Here is a 13,868-nt window from a genome sequence, read left to right on the forward strand (position 1 = left end):
AGTATCTGTTCTTATCAGTTTAATATCTGATACGTCCTCTATACGGGAACAACATATTAAACGGATTTTTGGCAGCAGGGGCCGAACAAGGGGCTTGCCCCATTCGCTCCACGCATCGACCCGGTATCGCAGCGCCGCCGGGAACGGTGCACCCTTCTCAGGCCCTGTGGAAAAAGCAATTTGAACGAAGCCCCGCCCTGCCCCAGGTGCCGTTGCGTCCGGAATATAAACGGACATAAATCCTGCGGTCACAAATAAATCCTGCGGTCACCTCGCCCGTGTCCCTCGTGGCCGCTCGTTTGTCTCACAGTCTCGAATGGCCGTGGCCGTGGCGAGCGGGGGTAAGGGGCAGTGCCGATGCAAAGAGAAGTTGCGTGCTCAAAAAGCGCAGGAGAGAGAGAGAGAGAGAGAGAGAGAGAGAGAGAGAGTGTTCCCTATTGTTTGGAAGCAAGGTACATGGGAGAGAAGGAATGTTGCCCCCTGAGATAACGTGGGCAAGGGAAGGGTAATGGCTGTGACCTGCATTGTGACGTTGCCATTTAACAAGGGATTTTGATGTTAGCTTTCGCTCTGCTGTTGTGCTGTTTTGAAAACGCAGAGACCCGGGTTTCCGCTCTTGATGTTGAGAAACTGACCGACAACGTAGAGCAGGGATAGTGACTCTACTTCACAAGGACAAAGACAAGACAGACTGGAAGAACTGGAGACCTATCGCTCTTTTAAACTTGGAACTGTAGACTTTTTCGTAAACTTTTAGCATCACGTGAAGGGACAAACGTATCAATGGGGTGGCAGTCCCGGGGAGTGGGGGACTTGTTACCAAATGTATTTTACATACGGACGACGTAAACATTTTATGCACTATGGCAGTGCGATTTGGAAGGCGGCACAAGCGAGGCTCACCGTGAGCGTAATGACTGGGACCACGAGGGTCTTTGGCCGCTCCGGTGCGGAGGGCTGTACATGCTCTGGTTTCTCTTCATAGCGCACAAGTCTTTCGCCTTTTACTAAAGACTTCCGTGGAGAGAACACCACTGAGTTGAACCTATTTTTTGACAGGCTTTGCCATTTGGTTGAGCCTTGTGCATTTGTGAACAGCAAGCCTAGACTGGAGCGATTCACCACGGGCGGGCGTGACGCGCAGGCAGCTGTTCTCATGCAGCGCAAGCAGCCATTCTCGTGCCCAATGGGAGACGACGGCACCACGACAAGTGAGACCCGCCCCAGGAGGTTGCACTGGGCAGCAAGCGCTTGGGGGTCATCGCTTCTCGGCCTTTTGGCTAAGATCAAGTGTAGTATCTGTTCTTATCAGTTTAATATCTGATACGTCCTCTATACGGGGACAACATATTAAACGGATTTTTGGCAGCAGGGGCGAACAAGGGGCTTGCCCCATTCGCTCCACGCATCGACCCGGTATTGCAGCGCCGCCGGGGGAACGGTGCACCCTTCTCAGGCCCTGTGGAAAAAGCAATTTGAACGAAAGCCCCGCCCTGCCCCAGGTGCCTGCCCCGGAAACAGATGCGACGCAACGTTTGTGCGTCCGGAATATAAACGGAAATAATCCTGCGGTCACCTCGCCCGTGTCCCTCGTGGCCGCTCGTTTGTCTCACAGTCTCGAGTGGCCGTGGCCGTGGCGAGCGGGGGTAAGGGGCAGTGCCGATGCAAAGAGAAGTTGCGTGCTCAAAAAGCGCAGGAGAGAGAGAGAGAGAGAGAGAGAGAGCGAGAGAGTGTTCCCTATTGTTTGGAAGCAAGGTACATGGGAGAGAAGGAATGTTGCCCCCTGAGATAACGTGGGCAAGGGAAGGGTAATGGCTGTGACCTGCATTGTGACGTTGCCATTTAACAAGGGATTTGATGTTAGCTTTCGCTCTGCTGTTGTGCTGTTTTGAAAACGCAGAGACCCGGGTTTCCGCTCTTGATGTTGAGAAACTGACCGACAACGTAGAGCAGCAGGGCAGTGACTCTACTTCACAAGGACAAAGACAAGACAGACTGGAAGAACTGGAGACCTATCGCTCTTTTTAAACTTGGACTGTAGACTTTTTCGTAAACTTTTAGCATCACGTGAAGGGACAAACGTATCAATGGGGTGGCAGTCCCGGGGAGTGGGGGACTTGTTACCAAATGTATTTTACATACGGACGACGTAAAAACATTTTATGCACTATGGCAGTGCGATTTGGAAGGCGGCACAAGCGAGGCTCACCGTGAGCGTAATGACTGGGACCACGAGGGTCTTTGGCCGCTCCGGTGCGGAGGGCTGTACATGCTCTGGTTTCTCTTCATAGCGCACAAGTCTTTCGCCTTTTACTAAAGACTTCCGTGGAGAGGAACACCACTGAGTTGAACCTATTTTTGACAGGCTTTGCCATTTGGTTGAGCCTTGTGCATTTGTGAACAGCAAGCCTAGACTGGAGCGATTCACCACGGGCGGGCGTGACGCGCAGGCAGCTGTTCTCATGCGCAAGCAGCCATTCTCGTGCCCAATGGGAGACGACGGCACCACGACAAGTGAGACCCGCCCCAGGAGGTTGCACTGGGCAGCAAGCGCTTGGGGGTCATCGCTTCTCGGCCTTTTGGCTAAGATCAAGTGTAGTATCTGTTCTTATCAGTTTAATATCTGATACGTCCTCTATACGGGGGGACAACATATTAAACGGATTTTTGGCAGCAGGGGCCGAACAAGGGGCTTGCCCCATTCGCTCCACGCATCGACCCGGTATTGCAGCGCCGCCGGAACGGTGCACCCTTCTCAGGCCCTGTGGAAAAAGCAATTTGAACGAAGCCCCGCCCTGCCCCAGGTGCCGTTGCGTCCGAAAACAGTTGCGACGCAACGGCCGGAGTTGTGGTAAAACGGAAATAAATCCTGCCTGCGGTCACCTCGCCCTGTCCCTCGTGGCCGCTCGTTTGTCTCACAGTCTCGAATGGCCCGTGGGGCCGTGGCGAGCGGGGGTAAGGGGCAGTGCCGATGCAAAGAGAAGTTGCGTGCTCAAAAAGCGCAGGAGAGAGAGAGAGAGAGAGAGAGAGCGAGAGAGTGTTCCCTATTGTTTGGAAGCAAGGTACATGGGAGAGAAGGAATGTTGCCCCCTGAGATAACGTGGGCAAGGGAAGGGTAATGGCTGTGACCTGCATTGTGACGTTGCCATTTAACAAGGGATTTGATGTTAGCTTTCGCTCTGCTGTTGTGCTGTTTTGAAAACGCAGAGACCCGGGTTTTCCGCTCTTGATGTTGAGAAACTGACCGACAACGTGGAGCAGGGACAGTGACTCTACTTCACAAGGACAAAGACAAGACAGACTGGAAGAACTGGAGACCTATCGCTCTTTAAACTTGGACTGTAGACTTTTTCGTAAACTTTTAGCATCACGTGAAGGGACAAACGTATCAATGGGGTGGCAGTCCCGGGGAGTGGGGGACTTGTTACCAAATGTATTTTACATACGGACGACGTAAACATTTTATGCACTATGGCAGTGCGATTTGGAAGGCGGCACAAGCGAGGCTCACCGTGAGCGTAATGACTGGGACCACGAGGGTCTTTGGCCGCTCCGGTGCGGAGGGCTGTACATGCTCTGGTTTCTCTTCATAGCGCACAAGTCTTTCGCCTTTTACTAAAGACTTCCGTGGAGAGGAACACCACTGAGTTGAACCTATTTTTGACAGGCTTTGCCATTTGGTTGAGCCTTGTGCATTTGTGAACAGCAAGCCTAGACTGGAGCGATTCACCACGGGCGGGCGGCGTGACGCGCAGGCAGCTGTTCTCATGCGCAAGCAGCCATTCTCGTGCCCAACGGAGACGACGGCACCACGACAAGTGAGACCCGCCCCAGGAGGTTGCACTGGGCAGCAAGCGCTTGGGGGTCATCGCTTCTCGGCCTTTTGGCTAAGATCAAGTGTAGTATCTGTTCTTATCAGTTTAATATCTGATACGTCCTCTATACGGGGACAACATATAAAACGGATTTTTGGCAGCAGGGGCCGAACAAGGGGCTTGCCCCATTCGCTCCACGCATCGACCCGGTATTGCAGCGCCGCCGGGAACGGTGCAAACCCTTCTCAGGCCCTGTGGAAAAAGCAATTTGAAGGAAGCCCCGCCCTGCCCCAGGTGCCGTTGCGTCCGTAAATTGCGACGCAACGCCGGATTGTGGTCAAAAATATAAACGGAAATAAATCCTGCGGTCACCTCGCCCGTGTCCCTCGTGGCCGCTCGTTTGTCTCACAGTCTCGAATGGCCGTGGCCGTGGCGAGCGGGGGGTAAGGGGCAGTGCCGATGCAAAGAGAAGTTGCGTGCTCAAAAAGCGCAGGAGGAGAGAGAGAGAGAGAGAGAGAGAGAGAAGAGAGTGTTCCCTATTGTTTTGGAAGCAAGGTACATGGGAGAGAAGGAATGTTGCCCCCTGAGATAACGTGGGCAAGGGAAGGGTAATGGCTGTGACCTGCATTGTGACGTTGCCATTTAACAAGGGATTTGATGTTAGCTTTCGCTCTGCTGTTGTGCTGTTTTGAAAACGCAGAGACCCGGGTTTCCGCTCTTGATGTTGAGAAACTGACCGACAACGTAGAGCAGGGGGGACATAGTGACTCTACTTCACAAGGACAAAGACAAGACAGACTGGAAGAACTGGAGACCTATCGCTCTTTTAAACTTGGACTGTAGACTTTTTCGTAAAACTTTTAGCATCACGTGAAGGGACAAACGTATCAATGGGGTGGCAGTCCCGGGGAGTGGGGGACTTGTTACCAAATGTATTTTACATACGGACGACGTAAACATTTTATGCACTATGGCAGTGCGATTTGGAAGGCGGCACAAGCGAGGCTCACCGTGAGCGTAATGACTGGGACCACGAGGGTCTTTGGCCGCTCCGGTGCGGAGGGCTGTACATGCTCTGGTTTCTCTTCATAGCGCACAAGTCTTTCGCCTTTTACTAAAGACTTCCGTGGAGAGGAACACCACTGAGTTGAACCTATTTTTGACAGGCTTTGCCATTTGGTTGAGCCTTGTGCATTTGTGAACAGCAAGCCTAGACTGGAGCGATTCACCACGGCGGGCGTGACGCGCAGGCAGCTGTTCTCAAAGTGCGCAAGCAGCCATTCTCGTGCCCAATGGAGACGACGGCACCACGACAAGTGAGACCCGCCCCAGGAGGTTGCACTGGGCAGCAAGCGCTTGGGGGGTCATCGCTTCTCGGCCTTTTGGCTAAGATCAAGTGTAGTATCTGTTCTTATCAGTTTAATATCTGATACGTCCTCTATACGGGACAACATATTAAACGGATTTTTGGCAGCAGGGGCCGAACAAGGGGCTTGCCCCATTCGCTCCACGCATCGACCCGGTATTGCAGCAGCGCCGCCGGGAACGGTGCACCCTTCTCAGGCCCTGTGGAAAAAGCAATTTGAACGAAGCCCCGCCCTGCCCCAGGTGCCGTCGTCCCTCGCAGAACCGTGCCCATGTTCAAGGTGGGTGTAAGAACAGATGCGACGCAACGCCCGAGTTGTGGTCAAAAATATAAACGGAAATAAATCCTGCGGTCACCTCGCCCGTGTCCCTCGTGGCCGCTCGTTTGTCTCACAGTCTCGAATGGCCGTGGCCGTGGCCGTGGCGAGCGGGGGTAAGGGGCAGTGCCGATGCAAAGAGAAGTTGCGTGCTCAAAAAGCGCAGGAGAGAGAGAGAGAGAGAGAGAGAGAGAGAGCGAGAGAGCGTTTTCCCCTATTGTTTGGAAGCAAGGTACATGGGAGAGAAGGAATGTTGCCCCCTGAGATAACGTGGGCAAGGGAAGGGTAATGGCTGTGACCTGCATTGTGACGTTGCCATTTAACAAGGGATTTGATGTTAGCTTTCGCTCTGCTGTTGTGCTGTTTTGAAAAAACGCAGAGACCCGGGTTTCCGCTCTTGATGTTGAGAAACTGACCGACAACGTAGAGCAGGGATAGTGACTCTACTTCACAAGGACAAAGACAAGACAGACTGGAAGAACTGGAGACCTATCGCTCTTTTAAACTTGGACTGTAGACTTTTTCGTAAACTTTTAGCATCACGTGAAGGGACAAACGTATCAATGGGGTGGCAGTCCCGGGGAGTGGGGGACTTGTTACCAAATGTATTTTTACATACGGACGACGTAAACATTTTATGCACTATGGCAGTGCGATTTGGAAGGCGGCACAAGCGAGGCTCACCGTGAGCGTAATGACTGGGACCACGAGGGTCTTTGGCCGCTCCGGTGCGGAGGGCTGTACATGCTCTGGTTTCTCTTCATAGCGCACAAGTCTTTCGCCTTTTACTAAAGACTTCCGTGGAGAGGAACACCACTGAGTTGAACCTATTTTTGACAGGCTTTGCCATTTGGTTGAGCCTTGTGCATTTGTGAACAGCAAGCCTAGACTGGAGCGATTCACCACGGGCGGGCGTGACGCGCAGGCAGCTGTTCTCATGCGCAAGCAGCCATTCTCGTGCCCAATGGAGACGACGGCACCACGACAAGTGAGACCCGCCCCAGGAGGTTGCACTGGGCAGCAAGCGCTTGGGGGTCATCGCTTCTCGGCCTTTTGGCTAAGATCAAGTGTAGTATCTGTTCTTATCAGTTTAATATCTGATACGTCCTCTATACGGGGACAACATATTATTAAACGGATTTTTGGCAGCAGGGGCCGAACAAGGGGCTTGCCCCATTCGCTCCACGCATCGACCCGGTATTGCAGCGCCGCCGGGAACGGTGCACCCTTCTCAGGCCCTGTGGAAAAAGCAATTTGAACGAAGCCCCCCCTGCCCCAGGTGCCGTTGCGTCCGGAAACAGATACGCAAAAGTTGTGGTCAAAAATATAAACGGAAATAAATCCTGCGGTCACCTCGCCCGTGTCCCTCGTGGCCGCTCGTTTGTCTCACAGTCTCGAATGGCCGTGGCCGTGGCGAGCGGCGGGGGTAAGGGGCAGTGCCGATGCAAAGAGAAGTTTGCGTGCTCAAAAAGCGCAGGAGAGAGAGAGAGAGAGAGAGCGAGAGAGTAGAGTGTTCCCTATTGTTTGGAAGCAAGGTACATGGAGAGAAGGAATGTTGCCCCCCTGAGATAACGTGGGCAAGGGAAGGGTAATGGCTGTGACCTGCATTGTGACGTTGCCATTTAACAAGGGATTTGATGTTAGCTTTCGCTCTGCTGTTGTGCTGTTTTGAAAACGCAGAGACCCGGGTTTCCGCTCTTGATGTTTGAAAACTGACCGACAACGTAGAGCAGGGATAGTGACTCTACTTCACAAGGACAAAGACAAGACAGACTGGAAGAACTGGAGACCTATCGCTCTTTTAAACTTGGACTGTAGACTTTTTCGTAAACTTTTTTAGCATCACGTGAAGGGACAAACGTATCAATGGGGTGGCAGTCCCGGGGAGTGGGGGACTTGTTACCAAATGTATTTTACATACGGACGACGTAAACATTTTATGCACTATGGCAGTGCGATTTGGAAGGCGGCACAAGCGAGGCTCACCGTGAGCGTAATGACTGGGACCACAAGTTCTTTGGCCGCTCCGGTGCGGAGGGCTGTACATGCTCTGGTTTCTCTTCATAAGCGCACAAGTCTTTCGCCTTTTACTAAAGACTTCCGTGGAGGAACACCACTGAGTTGAACCTATTTTTGACAGGCTTTGCCATTTGGTTGAGCCTTGTGCATTTGTGAACAGCAAGCCTAGACTGGAGCGATTCACCACGGGCGGGCGTGACGCGCAGGCAGCTGTTCTCATGCGCAAGCAGCCATTCTCGTGCCCAATGGAGACGACGGCACCACGACAAGCGAGACCCCGCCCCAGGAGGTTGCACTGGGCAGCAAGCGCTTGGGGGTCATCGCTTTCTCGGCCTTTTGGCTAAGATCAAGTGTAGTATCTAGTTCTGTTCTTATCAGTTTAATATCTGATACGTCCCTCTATACGGGGACAACATATTAAACGGATTTTTGGCAGCAGGGCCGAACAAGGGGCTTGCCCCATTCGCTCCACGCATCGACCCGGTATTGCAGCGCCGCCGGGAACGGTGCACCCTTCTCAGGCCCTGTGGAAAAAGCAATTTGAACGAAGCCCCGCCCTGCCCCAGGTGCCGTTGCGTCCGGAAACAGATGCGACCAACGGCCGGAGTTGTGTCAAAAATATAAACGGAAATAAATCCTGCGGTCACCTCGCCCGTGTCCCTCGTGGCCGCTCGTTTGTCTCACAGTCTCGAATGGCCGTGGCCGTGGCGAGCGGGGGTAAGGGGCAGTGCCGATGCAAAGAGAAGTTGCGTGCTCAAAAAGCGCAGGAGAGAGAGAGAGAGAGACGAGAGAGAGCGAGAGAGTGTTCCCTATTGTTTGGAAGCAAGGTACATGGGAGAGAAGGAATGTTGCCCCCTGAGATAACGTGGGCAAGGGAAGGGTAATGGCTGTGACCTGCATTGTGACGTTGCCATTTAACAAGGGATTTGATGTTAGCTTTCGCTCTGCTGTTGTGCTGTTTTTGAAAACGCAGAGACCCGGGTTTCCGCTCTTGATGTTGAGAAACTGACCGACAACGTAGAGCAGGGATGTGACTCTACTTCACAAGGACAAAGACAAGACAGACTGGAAGAACTGGAGACCTATCGCTCTTTTAAACTTGGACTGTAGACTTTTTCGTAAACTTTTAGCATCACGTGAAGGGACAAACGTATCAATGGGGTGGCAGTCCCGGGGAGTGGGGGACTTGTTACCAAATGTATTTTACATACGGACGACGTAAACATTTTATGCACTATGGCAGTGCGATTTGGAAGGCGGCACAAGCGAGGCTCACCGTGAGCGTAATGACTGGGACCACGAGGGTCTTTGGCCGCTCCGGTGCGGAGGGCTGTACATGCTCTGGTTTCTCTTCATAGCGCACAAGTCTTTCGCCCATTTTTACTAAAGACTTCCGTGGAGAGGAACACCACTGAGTTGAACCTATTTTTGACAGGCTTTGCCATTTGGGTTGAGCCTTGTGCATTTGTGAACAGCAAGCCTAGACTGGAGCGATTCACCACGGGCGGGCGTGACGCGCAGGCAGCTGTTCTCATGCGCAAGCAGCCATTCTCGTGCCCAATGGAGACGACGGCACCACGACAAGTGAGACCCGCCCCAGGAGGTTGCACTGGGCAGCAAGCGCTTGGGGGTCATCGCTTCTCGGCCTTTTGGCTAAGATCAAGTGTAGTATCTGTTCTTATCAGTTTAATATCTGATACGTCCTCTATACGGGGACAACATATTAAACGGATTTTTGGCAGCAGGGGCCGAACAAGGGGGCTTGCCCCATTCGCTCCACGCATCGACCCGGTATTGCAGCGCCGCCGGGAACGGTGCACCCTTCTCAGGCCCTGTGGAAAAAGCAATTTGAACGAAGCCCCGCCCTGCCCCAGGTGCCGTTGCGTCCGAAACAGATGCGAAACGGCGGGTTGTGGTCAAAAATAAACGGAAATAAATCCTGCGGTCACCTCGCCCGTGTCCCTCGTGGCCGCTCGTTTGTCTCACAGTCTCGAGTGGCCGTGGCCGTGGCGAGCGGGGGTAAGGGGCAGTGCCGATGCAAAGAGAAGTTGCGTGCTCAAAAAGCGCAGGAGAGAAGAGAGAGAGAGAGAGAGAGAGAGAGAGAGAGCGAGAGAGTGTTCCCTATTGTTTGGAAGCAAGGTACATGGGAGAGAAGGAATGTTGCCCCCTGAGATAACGTGGGCAAGGGAAGGGTAATGGCTGTGACCTGCATTGTGACGTTGCCATTTAACAAGGGATTTGATGTTAGCTTTCGCTCTGCTGTTGTGCTGTTTTGAAAACGCAGAGACCCGGGTTTCCGCTCTTGATGTTGAGAAACTGACCGACAACGTAGAGCAGGGATAGTGACTCTACTTCACAAGGACAAAGACAAGACAGACTGGAAGAACTGGAGACCTATCGCTCTTTTAAACTTGGACTGTAGACTTTTTCGTAAACTTTTAGCATCACGTGAAGGGACAAACGTATCAATGGGGTGGCAGTCCCGGGGAGTGGGGGACTTGTTACCAAATGTATTTTACATACGGACGACGTAAACATTTTATGCACTATGGCAGTGCGATTTGGAAGGCGCACAAGCGAGGCTCACCGTGAGCGTAATGACTGGGGACCACGAGGGTCTTTGGCCGCTCCGGTGCGGAGGGGGCTGTACATGCTCTGGTTTCTCTTCATAGCGCACAAGTCTTTCGCCTTTTACTAAAGACTTCCGTGGAGAGGAACACCACTGAGTTGAACCTATTTTTGACAGGCTTTGCCATTTGGTTGAGCCTTGTGCATTTGTGAACAGCAAGCCTAGACTGGAGCGATTCACCACGGGCGGGCGTGACGCGCAGGCAGCTGTTCTCATGCGCAAGCAGCCATTCTCGTGCCCAATGGAGACGACGGCACCACGACAAGTGAGACCCGCCCCAGGAGGTTGCACTGGGCAGCAAGCGCTTGGGGGTCATCGCTTCTCGGCCTTTTGGCTAAGATCAAGTGTAGTATCTGTTCTTATCAGTTTAATATCTGATACGTCCTCTATACGGGGACAACATATTAAACGGATTTTTGGCAGCAGGGGCCGAACAAGGGGCTTGCCCCATTCGCTCCACGCATCGACCCGGTATTGCAGCGCCGCCGGGAACGGTGCACCCTTCTCAGGCCCTGTGGAAAAAAGCAATTTGAAAAACGAAGCCCCGCCCTGCCCCAGGTGCCGTTGCGTCCGGAAACAGTTGCGACGCAAAAAGGCCGTTATGGTCAAAAATATAAACGGAAATAAATCCTGCGGTCACCTCGCCCGTGTCCCTCGTGGCCGCTCGTTTGTCTCACAGTCTCGAGTGGCCGTGGCCGTGGCGAGCGGGGGGTAAGGGGCAGTGCCGATGCAAAGAGAGTTAAGTTGCGTGCTCAAAAAGCGCAGGAGAGAGAGAGAGAGAGAGAGAGAGCGAGAGAGTGTTCCCTATTGTTTGGAAGCAAGGTACATGGGAGAGAAGGAATGTTGCCCCCTGAGATAACGTGGGCAAGGGAAGGGTAATGGCTGTGACCTGCATTGTGACGTTGCCATTTAACAAGGGATTTGATGTTAGCTTTCGCTCTGCTGTTGTGCTGTTTTGAAAACGCAGAGACCCGGGTTTCCGCTCTTGATGTTGAGAAACTGACCCGACAACGTAGAGCAGGGATAGTGACTCTACTTCACAAGGACAAAGACAAGACAGACTGGAAGAACTGGAGACCTATCGCTCTTTTAAACTTGGACTGTAGACTTTTTTTCGTAAACTTTTAGCATCACGTGAAGGGACAAACGTATCAATGGGGTGGCAGTCCCGGGGAGTGGGGGACTTGTTACCAAATGTATTTTACATACGGACGACGTAAACATTTTATGCACTATGGCAGTGCGATTTGGAAGGCGGGCACAAGCGAGGCTCACCGTGAGCGTAATGACTGGGACCACGAGGGTCTTTGGCCGCTCCGGTGCGGAGGGCTGTACATGCTCTGGTTTCTCTTCATAGCGCACAAGTCTTTCGCCTTTACTAAAGACTTCCGTGGAGAGGAACACCACTGAGTTGAACCTATTTTTGACAGGCTTTGCCATTTGGTTGAGCCTTGTGCATTTGTGAACAGCAAGCCTAGACTGGAGCGATTCACCACGGTAGCGGGCGTGACGCGCAGGCAGCTGTTCTCTCAGCGCAAGCAGCCATTCTCGTGCCCAATGGAGACGACGGCACCACGACAAGCGAGACCCCCGCCCCAGGAGGTTGCACTGGGCAGCAAAGCGCTTGGGGGTCATCGCTTCTCGGGCCTTTTGGCTAAGATCAAGTGTAGTATCTGTTCTTATCAGTTTAATATATCTGATACGTCCTCTATACGGGGACAACATATTAAACGGATTTTTGGCAGCAGGGGCCGAACAAGGGGCTTGCCCCATTCGCTCCACGCATCGACCCCGGTATTGCAGCGCCGCCGGGAACGGTGCACCCTTCTCAGGCCCTGTGGAAAAAGCAATTTGAAGAAGCCCCGCCCTGCCCCAGGGTGCCGTTGCGTCCGGAAACAATGCGACGCAACGGCCGGGAGTTGTGGTCCAAAATATAAACCTGCGGTCACCTCGCCCGTGTCCCTCGTGGCCGCTCGTTTGTCTCACAGTCTCGAGTGGCCGTGGCCGTGGCGAGCGGGGGTAAGGGGCAGTGCCGATGCAAAGAGAAGTTGCGTGCTCAAAAAGCGCAGGAGAGAGAGAGAGAGAGAGAGGAGAGAGAGAGAGCAGTGTTCCCTATTGTTTGGAAGCAAGGTACATGGGGAGAGAAGGAATGTTGCCCCCTGAGATAACGTGGGCAAGGGAAGGGTAATGGCTGTGACCTGCATTGTGACGTTGCCATTTAACAAGGGATTTGATGTTAGCTTTCGCTCTGCTGTTTGTGCTGTTTTGAAAACGCAGAGACCCGGGTTTCCGCTCTTGATGTTGAGAAACTGACCGACAACGTAGAGCAGGGACAGTGACTCTACTTCACAAGGACAAAGACAAGACAGACTGAGAACTGGAGACCTATCGCTCTTTTAAACTTGGACTGTAGACTTTTTCGTAAACTTTTAGCATCACGTGAAGGGACAAACGTATCAATGGGGTGGCAGTCCCGGGAGTGGGGGACTTGTTACCAAATGTATTTTACATACGGACGACGTAAACATTTTATTATGCACTATGGCAGTGCGATTTGGAAGGCGGCACAAGCGAGGCTCACCGTGAGCGTAATGACTGGGACCACGAGGGTCTTGGCCGCTCCGGTGCGGAGGGCTGTACATGCTCTGGTTTCTCTTCATAGCGCACAAGTCTTTCGCCCTTTTACTAAAGACTTCCGTGGAGAGGAACACCACTGAGTTGAACCTATTTTTGACAGGCTTTGCCATTTGGTTGAGCCTTGTGCATTTGTGAACAGCAAGCCTAGACTGGAGCGATTCACCACGGGCGGGCGTGACGCGCAGGCAGCTGTTCTCATGCGCAAGCAGCCATTCTCGTGCCCAATGGAGACGACGGCACCACGACAAGTGAGACCCGCCCCAGGAGGTTGCACTGGGCAGCAAGCGCTTGGGGGCGTCATCGCTTCTCGGCCTTTTGGCTAAGATCAAGTGTAGTATCTGTTCTTATCAGTTTAATATCTGATACGTCCTCTATACGGGACAACATATTAAACGGATTTTTGGCAGCAGGGGCCGAACAAGGGGCTTGCCCCATTCGCTCCACGCATCGACCCGGTATTGCAGCGCCGCCGGGAACGGTGCACCCTTCTCAGGCCCTGTGGAAAAAAGCAATTTGAAGGAAGCCCCCGCCCTGCCCCAGGTGCCGTTGCGTCCGGAAACAGGACGCATAAAAATAAAACGGAAATAAATCCTGCGGTCACCTCGCCCGTGTCCCTCGTGGCCGCTCGTTTGTCTCACAGTCTCGAAGTGGCCGTGGCCGTGGCGAGCGGGGGGGAGGTAAGGGGCAGTGCCGATGCAAAGAGAAGTTGCGTGCTCAAAAAGCGCAGGAGAGAGAGAGAGAGAGAGAGAGAGAGCGAGAGAGTGTTCCCTATTGTTTGGAAGCAAGGTACATGGAGAGAAGGAATGTTGCCCCCTGAGATAACGTGGGCAAGGGAAGGGTAATGGCTGTGACCTGCATTGTGACGTTGCCATTTAACAAGGATTTGATGTTAGCTTTCGCTCTGCTGTTGTGCTGTTTTGAAAACGCAGGTGACCCGGGTTTCCGCTCTTGATGTTGAGAAACTGACCGACAACGTGGAGCAGGGGCAGTGACTCTACTTCACAAGGACAAAGACAAGACAGACTGGAAGAACTGGAGTCCTATCGCTCTTTTAAACTTGGACTGTAGACTTTTTCGTAAACTTTT

General features: G+C 52.9%; 20 non-coding genes and 1 pseudogene across 20 annotated transcripts; all 21 read left to right on the forward strand.

Moving 5' to 3' along the window:
- LOC121938626 lies at window positions 1-157 on the forward strand (annotated as a pseudogene; the record flags this gene model as incomplete).
- An 806-nt stretch (window positions 158-963) lies between these two features.
- On the forward strand, window positions 964-1,081 carry LOC121938633. The gene has a single exon (XR_006105328.1). It is a non-coding gene; the product is annotated as a U5 spliceosomal RNA (small nuclear RNA).
- Window positions 1,082-1,260: 179 nt separating this feature from the next.
- On the forward strand, window positions 1,261-1,452 carry LOC121938640. The gene has a single exon (XR_006105335.1). It is a non-coding gene; the product is annotated as a U2 spliceosomal RNA (small nuclear RNA).
- Window positions 1,453-2,269: 817 nt separating this feature from the next.
- On the forward strand, window positions 2,270-2,387 carry LOC121938627. Its single transcript, XR_006105322.1, has one exon. It is a non-coding gene; the product is annotated as a U5 spliceosomal RNA (small nuclear RNA).
- Window positions 2,388-2,563: 176 nt separating this feature from the next.
- On the forward strand, window positions 2,564-2,755 carry LOC121938622. The gene has a single exon (XR_006105319.1). It is a non-coding gene; the product is annotated as a U2 spliceosomal RNA (small nuclear RNA).
- An 816-nt stretch (window positions 2,756-3,571) lies between these two features.
- On the forward strand, window positions 3,572-3,689 carry LOC121938628. The gene has a single exon (XR_006105323.1). It is a non-coding gene; the product is annotated as a U5 spliceosomal RNA (small nuclear RNA).
- Window positions 3,690-3,867: 178 nt separating this feature from the next.
- LOC121938639 lies at window positions 3,868-4,058 on the forward strand. Its single transcript, XR_006105334.1, has one exon. It is a non-coding gene; the product is annotated as a U2 spliceosomal RNA (small nuclear RNA).
- Window positions 4,059-4,885: 827 nt separating this feature from the next.
- LOC121938629 lies at window positions 4,886-5,003 on the forward strand. The gene has a single exon (XR_006105324.1). It is a non-coding gene; the product is annotated as a U5 spliceosomal RNA (small nuclear RNA).
- A 178-nt stretch (window positions 5,004-5,181) lies between these two features.
- LOC121938621 lies at window positions 5,182-5,374 on the forward strand. The gene has a single exon (XR_006105318.1). It is a non-coding gene; the product is annotated as a U2 spliceosomal RNA (small nuclear RNA).
- An 867-nt stretch (window positions 5,375-6,241) lies between these two features.
- On the forward strand, window positions 6,242-6,359 carry LOC121938630. The gene has a single exon (XR_006105325.1). It is a non-coding gene; the product is annotated as a U5 spliceosomal RNA (small nuclear RNA).
- A 175-nt stretch (window positions 6,360-6,534) lies between these two features.
- LOC121938631 lies at window positions 6,535-6,728 on the forward strand. The gene has a single exon (XR_006105326.1). It is a non-coding gene; the product is annotated as a U2 spliceosomal RNA (small nuclear RNA).
- An 814-nt stretch (window positions 6,729-7,542) lies between these two features.
- On the forward strand, window positions 7,543-7,659 carry LOC121938637. Its single transcript, XR_006105332.1, has one exon. It is a non-coding gene; the product is annotated as a U5 spliceosomal RNA (small nuclear RNA).
- Window positions 7,660-7,835: 176 nt separating this feature from the next.
- On the forward strand, window positions 7,836-8,033 carry LOC121938624. Its single transcript, XR_006105321.1, has one exon. It is a non-coding gene; the product is annotated as a U2 spliceosomal RNA (small nuclear RNA).
- An 819-nt stretch (window positions 8,034-8,852) lies between these two features.
- On the forward strand, window positions 8,853-8,969 carry LOC121938636. The gene has a single exon (XR_006105331.1). It is a non-coding gene; the product is annotated as a U5 spliceosomal RNA (small nuclear RNA).
- A 180-nt stretch (window positions 8,970-9,149) lies between these two features.
- On the forward strand, window positions 9,150-9,341 carry LOC121938638. Its single transcript, XR_006105333.1, has one exon. It is a non-coding gene; the product is annotated as a U2 spliceosomal RNA (small nuclear RNA).
- Window positions 9,342-10,166: 825 nt separating this feature from the next.
- LOC121938632 lies at window positions 10,167-10,284 on the forward strand. The gene has a single exon (XR_006105327.1). It is a non-coding gene; the product is annotated as a U5 spliceosomal RNA (small nuclear RNA).
- Window positions 10,285-10,459: 175 nt separating this feature from the next.
- LOC121938619 lies at window positions 10,460-10,650 on the forward strand. The gene has a single exon (XR_006105316.1). It is a non-coding gene; the product is annotated as a U2 spliceosomal RNA (small nuclear RNA).
- Window positions 10,651-11,480: 830 nt separating this feature from the next.
- LOC121938635 lies at window positions 11,481-11,597 on the forward strand. The gene has a single exon (XR_006105330.1). It is a non-coding gene; the product is annotated as a U5 spliceosomal RNA (small nuclear RNA).
- A 181-nt stretch (window positions 11,598-11,778) lies between these two features.
- On the forward strand, window positions 11,779-11,973 carry LOC121938623. The gene has a single exon (XR_006105320.1). It is a non-coding gene; the product is annotated as a U2 spliceosomal RNA (small nuclear RNA).
- An 812-nt stretch (window positions 11,974-12,785) lies between these two features.
- On the forward strand, window positions 12,786-12,904 carry LOC121938634. Its single transcript, XR_006105329.1, has one exon. It is a non-coding gene; the product is annotated as a U5 spliceosomal RNA (small nuclear RNA).
- A 177-nt stretch (window positions 12,905-13,081) lies between these two features.
- Window positions 13,082-13,271, forward strand: LOC121938620. The gene has a single exon (XR_006105317.1). It is a non-coding gene; the product is annotated as a U2 spliceosomal RNA (small nuclear RNA).
- Window positions 13,272-13,868: the final 597 nt, after the last annotated feature.

This window comes from Plectropomus leopardus, unplaced genomic scaffold (assembly GCF_008729295.1).
Source record: "Plectropomus leopardus isolate mb unplaced genomic scaffold, YSFRI_Pleo_2.0 unplaced_scaffold30492, whole genome shotgun sequence".
In the NCBI taxonomy this organism is placed as follows: domain Eukaryota; kingdom Metazoa; phylum Chordata; class Actinopteri; order Perciformes; family Serranidae; genus Plectropomus; species Plectropomus leopardus.